The sequence below is a fragment of the Cavia porcellus genome, unplaced genomic scaffold (genome assembly GCF_034190915.1).
Source record: "Cavia porcellus strain 051 isolate PalLab524CR breed Dunkin Hartley unplaced genomic scaffold, mCavPor4.1 scaffold_5, whole genome shotgun sequence".
In the NCBI taxonomy this organism is placed as follows: Eukaryota; Metazoa; Chordata; class Mammalia; order Rodentia; family Caviidae; genus Cavia; species Cavia porcellus.
In genome coordinates this window covers 61,951,482-61,957,481 of record NW_026947488.1, presented here as the reverse complement: position 1 = coordinate 61,957,481, position 6,000 = coordinate 61,951,482, and the positions used below count along the sequence as shown (strand labels likewise).

General features: G+C 39.9%; 1 protein-coding gene across 1 annotated transcript in view; it reads left to right on the top strand.

Moving 5' to 3' along the window:
• Positions 1-1,173: 1,173 nt before the first annotated feature.
• Stag1 (STAG1 cohesin complex component) overlaps positions 1,174-6,000 on the top strand; it is a 426,216-nt gene continuing 421,389 nt past the window's right edge. The window contains exon 1 of the mRNA XM_063249046.1: positions 1,174-1,300. The gene's annotated coding sequence lies outside the window, so the exon portion shown is untranslated. The remainder of the gene's footprint in view (positions 1,301-6,000) is intronic.

Genomic DNA, 6,000 nt, shown 5'->3' with positions numbered 1-6,000 from the left:
AAGGGAAGTGAGAACAGAGTGGCCAAGGGTTCCATGGAAATCTTCCAGAGAGTGGTCTGTGAGAAAGCAGTCCTTTCTGGATGGGAGCAAGGAGCTGTCACCCCATAGCAACTAAGAGGGAGGAATAACCCAAATTGTGTCTAATCTTAGTGATTCCCAGAAAAAGAATCACCCTACCATTCTCTCTTGTCAACCCTTTATAATTCCAAAGGATGAGTGGACAATCTGGTGGTAGCTGAGTGGTTGATTTGAACATTAGGCAAAGACTAACCACTTGTAGTCTTGAACTCATGGTAAGAACTCTATCTGATCAAATTATACATACAGACAACCACAATATGACACAGGACAATTATTTTCCTGAATACCACTTGTTGGAACCAATCCATTGTGCATTCTCCTGGGACAAAGTTGGTAAATTCTCCTTGAAAAGCTTATAACCCTTGTTAAGGTAAGTAAACATCACTTATTAAACTCAGAGATAGACTTGCTTTTACCACTGCCCTCACTCTACTTCTTTCATATGTAAATAGCATTTACTGCCCTGCAGCTGAGTTTCAGCCTTGACAAAATGTATTCGTAAGGGTGGGTAGCTGGTAAACACTTAACAACTAATTCCCAAGAGAAACTGGGGAGAAGTACTAATTTGTAGCATTTGCCATTGTCTGTGATGTAATAATTCTGACTTCAGTTTGACATCATAGAATGCAAAAATGGGAAGAGATATGCACAGGTTTGTAAACTGGTGAAAGCTAGCTCCAGCACACCAGTGTAAGGCAGTATAAAATGTCTTGCTGAATTTGACCTTCACTTGGAATTCACTGGTTCCAATCTCCCCTACATTACTAATGGATATAGAGGGTATCTATTGGTATTTACACAATTCGCCTCAACTCCTTTAAAGGAACTTCCCTCTCTTCCTCCCAGAAACTTTTGCCCACCCTCTTTTTAATCTTCCTAGATGATACTGACAATCACAGCTCCCTTTCCCATGACCATGGTGTTAGGTTCAAGACACAATAATAAGTAATCAATTTCTTCTGTTACTAGTATGTGTTATGGATTTAAAACTGATGGTCAACTTAACAACAGCTGAATTAAATCAGCATGGTGCTGAGTGTAGATGTTCCACCTGAGGAAAGTTGCCAGCATAAATAGACATGGAGAAGATGAGTAAGGCGTTGTGGGTTTCTCTAGGTGTTGCTGTTGGAGCCGTTGGTTTTCCTGGAGGAGCTTTTCATGACTCGCTTACCCAGTGTGAATTCAACCATTGTCATCAGAGGAGCTCAGGACTTTGTTGGTGAGAGTGGCTGGGGTTCACTTTTGTGGGTGAGGGGTTGATCCTTCCATCACTTCCTGGCTCTGTAGGGGAAGATGTGTACCATTTAGTGTCAGGGACAAACTAGTCATGCTGGCTTTCCTAGAGCATGTACTAGACTCTTCTTATCACTGGAGGAGCTCAGGACCTCCGTGTCACTGAGGATAGCTGTGGTGCTTTTCAGGACAGCTCTGGTCTTTATTATGAGCATGACTTTTTGCCTCCAGTGTAGAACCCTCAACCTACATGCACAGCTAGTTCACCCCACTGGCATGGACTTTGTAGCTTCCACCGCTGACTTTTGGGTCTTCCCAGCACTGATTCGTAAAACAGACTGGTGTGAGTCCATGTTGTGGGCTCTACACCTTCAGCTGGACTCGTGGGAGACATTGTCATGGGCTCTAGGTTTTCGTCTGGACTCATGCAGGACATTGCTGTGGGATCCAGGCCCTTGGCTGAATATTCCAGGTCTTTACTGTTGTGGATAGATTTCCTGTACTTTCTTGTGTTTTACTATGGGTAACCATCATAAAATAATATTATAAATTCCATGTCCTGATTCTAATGGTTCTCTGCACAACCCCTGACTATAACAGTGTGGTAGAAGGTTGAATTCAAATTATCAATTAATGCTAGCACTCCAAGAGAAAACTTCGGAGACACTATCTTTTCTATAAATAAAATGTCTCTGTGAAAATAAGTAACATGGAAAGAAATAGTATTTTAAAACTCCTCCATCTCGACTTAGCTGAAGGTCAACTTTAGTTAAAAAGGAAATTAGTAAGTATCAATTGTAAGCTAGTAGCAAACTACAACTTTCTCTATAGAATTAGGATTGCAAGTGCAAGCCTTGTCTGAAATTATTACACATTTCACATTGCCAAAAGCATTGGACTAGATAATACACAGTCTCCCTTAGAGGTGTTTGGACTGGAATGTTTCCCCTTAGTCCAGCCTTTTTTCTTCTCCTGTTCCTACGGGTAAGTGAAAAGCAACAAGAGTCTTCCTGGCTGCTGGAGAAGGTATATAATCAGCTGGCTCAAACTAGCCTGCTCTTAGTTTTGACTGAGAACAACTTTTGGAGTTCAGGAGCAGTGCCACAGGCAACTCATATCTTAAGGGAAAAACTAGGGATTTTGATTAAAAAATCAACATGTGTAGAATAAAGAATCAACATGTGTAGAATAAAGTAACATTGCAAATTTGAATTTACAATTGTTTCAGTGATTATGTTAGCTGTTGGCTAGTGCAGCCATGTCTTCCATCTGATGATGGATCATGTGTTTCACACATCATTTTATTCTCATTGCTGTTGACTGTCGAGTAATAGCACACATTCTGTTTCCTCTGTCTTCCGTCTGTCTCTATCATTAGTGGCTTTTAGAAATGTGAATGGAACCTTTTTCTAGTTTCTGTCTTTACATTTATTGTATAAATATTGATTTGGTCACTTTTTAGTTGTAAACACTCAAATGTGTAATACCATACAATAATTAAGTATATAAACACAATGATGGAAAGAAAAATAGTGATGGTTGAAAATTATGACAAAATACTCCTTGTTTCTATGTCATGTTGGTTTTGGCATCTGTTTCAGCCTGTTGTCCCCTTTCTGATCATCCTTAAGGCCTAGATAAGGAAAGCAATCATCCATTTTCTTCTGAGCTAAAGACTGTCCTTATCCCTCTGGTTTTGCCATGCTATTCTCCACACTAGAGGAGAGTTTCCACAACAAATCCACAACTGCAGTTCTCTCATGTATGCAGTCTTGGTGGGGGACAAGGCAGAAGGGCCCACTTACACCATTCCCATCTAAATATAGACTTTTCTGTTCTTTTAGAGATGAGATCTTGATTCTGAGCTGTACTACCGTTGCTCATGACCATGGCTGTAATCACTTAACGCTAGTTCCAATGCACCTGTGGATTATTTTTGCTGTGAGCACATGTTTTTGTGCTTTCTCAGATAAGTCTCCTTGACTGCTATTTAGTTATTTGAATGAAGAGGAAAAGGGGGAAGGAATTCATTTCATCTGAGAATAATTAGTTATAATAATCAAATGTACGAGTAAATGTTACTGAAAGAAGTGTCTTGATTCTAAAATATAACTTTGTCTACTATTTCTATAAGAGAGAGAGAGAAACAAAGGCAGAGAAAGAAAGGAGAGGGAAAAGAAAAAGAAAAAGAGAGGCATGGTCCTCCTTTTACATTTCTTATCTCAGTAAATAAGTTGCACCATCAACCTGCACCAGTCAGAAATTCTGGAGTAGTTCATATTTAATTACATGGTCTTCTAGAAGTTCCTTTCTTGTCCAATCATCTCTTAAAGCCGTGTGTCTGCTCTCTAATGTCTCCTCCAGGACCATACTAGTCCAAGTTGCATTCCATTCTAGCCTGACCCACCTCAACAGACTTCTTCCCACATCTTCTGTGTTCTACTTTTTTTTTTTTTTTGGTACCAGGGATCAAACTCACAACATTGTACTTGCCAGGCAGACACTTATGCTGCTGAGCTAAATCCCCGGCCCCTTCTGTTCTACCTTGAATCCATTGTCCACATAGCAATTTGGGACCTTTGTTAATCTTATCAGATCATTTTCCAGTTTACACTCCTTTAATTGGCTTCCATTGTTCTTACTGATTAAAATGAGATTTACAAATATGGTAAGTCTTGTCACTCACATCTGCTAGCCTTCTATAAGAATGCAAATGGAGACCCACATATCAAATTTCTAATCATTTACAGATTAGAAAGCAAGATGATGAGTAGATTTTTAAAAATGTAATACCCTCCTATTTTGACAAACACTTTTTCAAGACTCTCTAGAAGGCCAGGTTTATATTTACAATTTACGAAAACATGAAGTTTTGGCTCAAGAAAAAAGCTGAGCCCTAGCACCCCGTTTTTCTCTCCACCCCAGGTTATAAACACAAGAGCCTCACATGCACATATATGTGCAGTCACTAAAGCCTTCATGTTCCATATCCTGATAAACTACTGATTTTTGGACAACTTTTGAGCCCAGAAATTTTTTTTTCATTTTTTTCATTTTTATCGGTACCAGGGATCGAACTCACGACCGCCTGCTTGCAAGGCAGGTGCTTATGCCGCTGAGCTAAATCCCCAGCCCCTAGCCCAGGAATGTTATATTAGTAAATTTTCTTCTTGCTGGGCCAAAATTCTTAAGTTATGCCGCTTAGAGATTTCAGAGGTTTCAGTTCATGATTGAGTGGTTGCAGGCAGAAACATATGCAGAAGAACATGGCAGAGAAAAGTTGCTCAATTCATGACAGCCAGGAAGAGTGAAAGAATCCAAGAGAGGAAGGGGCTCAGGACAGGACATTCATCTCCCAGTTCATGCCCCCAGTGATCCACCTCCTCCAATCAGGCTTGGCTTCTAAAACTACTTCAGCTGTAAACTGAACAGTGAATTAATCTGATGAATTTAGTGATCCTATGATCTATTCACCTCCTAAAAGCCTTACCACTGTAGACATAGTTCCTTTAAAGGACATTTTTGATCCAAACCATAACAAATGTTTATATCGATAATTAGATGTACACTCACAAGAACAGGGAAAATGTCAGGAATGATAGTGTATATCTGTAGTTCCAGCATTCAGGAGGCTGAGGCAAGAGGATCACTGTGAGTTTGAGCCCAGCCTGGGTTATATAACTATATAGTGAGTTCAAGGCCTTGCTGGACTACATAGTGAGACCCTGTCTCAAAAACCAAACCAAATGCAACCAACCTGACACAACACAACACAACAAACACAATACAACACAAGGAAGAACCTTGTATAGGCTTTGGATATAGACTTAGGAACATTTGTGCAGGGGATATCAAAGTGTCCTGAGTATGTTCCAGAAAAGAGGATGGTGTAGACTGGTGTGGACATGTCCCCCTGACCCTGTGAATGCTCATTCCATGGAAAAAGCACAGCTTTTTACAGAGCCAGGGTAGACCCAGGACAGTTTTGTGTATCCTACCATAGTTTTTTGGCCTCCTGTCCACACTGGTGTTCTTTTAGTTCCTTAAGTCCTCCACGTTCCCTTCTGTTACAGATATTTGAATGATTGGTTTTCTTCTCTCTGGCAATACAACTTTGTCAGGTCTCAGCTAAAGCATCTTTTTTTTTTTTTTTTTTTTGAAACAGGTTAAAGTTTAGACTAGCCTTGAACTCATTATGTAGTCCAGGCTGTCCTCAAATTCATAGCGATCCTCCTGCCTCTCAGCCTCCTGGGCACTGAGATTACAGGCATGTGCTACCACAAACGTCATTTCTTTTGAAGTTGTTTTTCTGATAGTACTCATGCCAGTCAGATGCCCTCATTATGCAATTATAAAATTCTGTACCTTTTTGCAGCACTAATAATTGTAGAATTATTATCTACAGTATTTTTATAATTAGTAAGTTGTTATGTAAGTAATTATTACATAATATAATTAGCTACTTAGTCCTTTTATCCTCTGTTAGAATATAAATCTCCAAAAAGGCAGCGACTGGTGTGTCTTGGTCATCACTGTCTTCCCAACACCTATCATGGTCCTTCCTTTACATATAATATGCAGGCAAATATATTTGTTAAATGAATGAAAGCATGCCTTGTGGGCCTGCCTCCACTCTCAGGTTCTCTGCTTTCTGTCTGAAAGGAAACTCCTTTCAGGACTCACAAC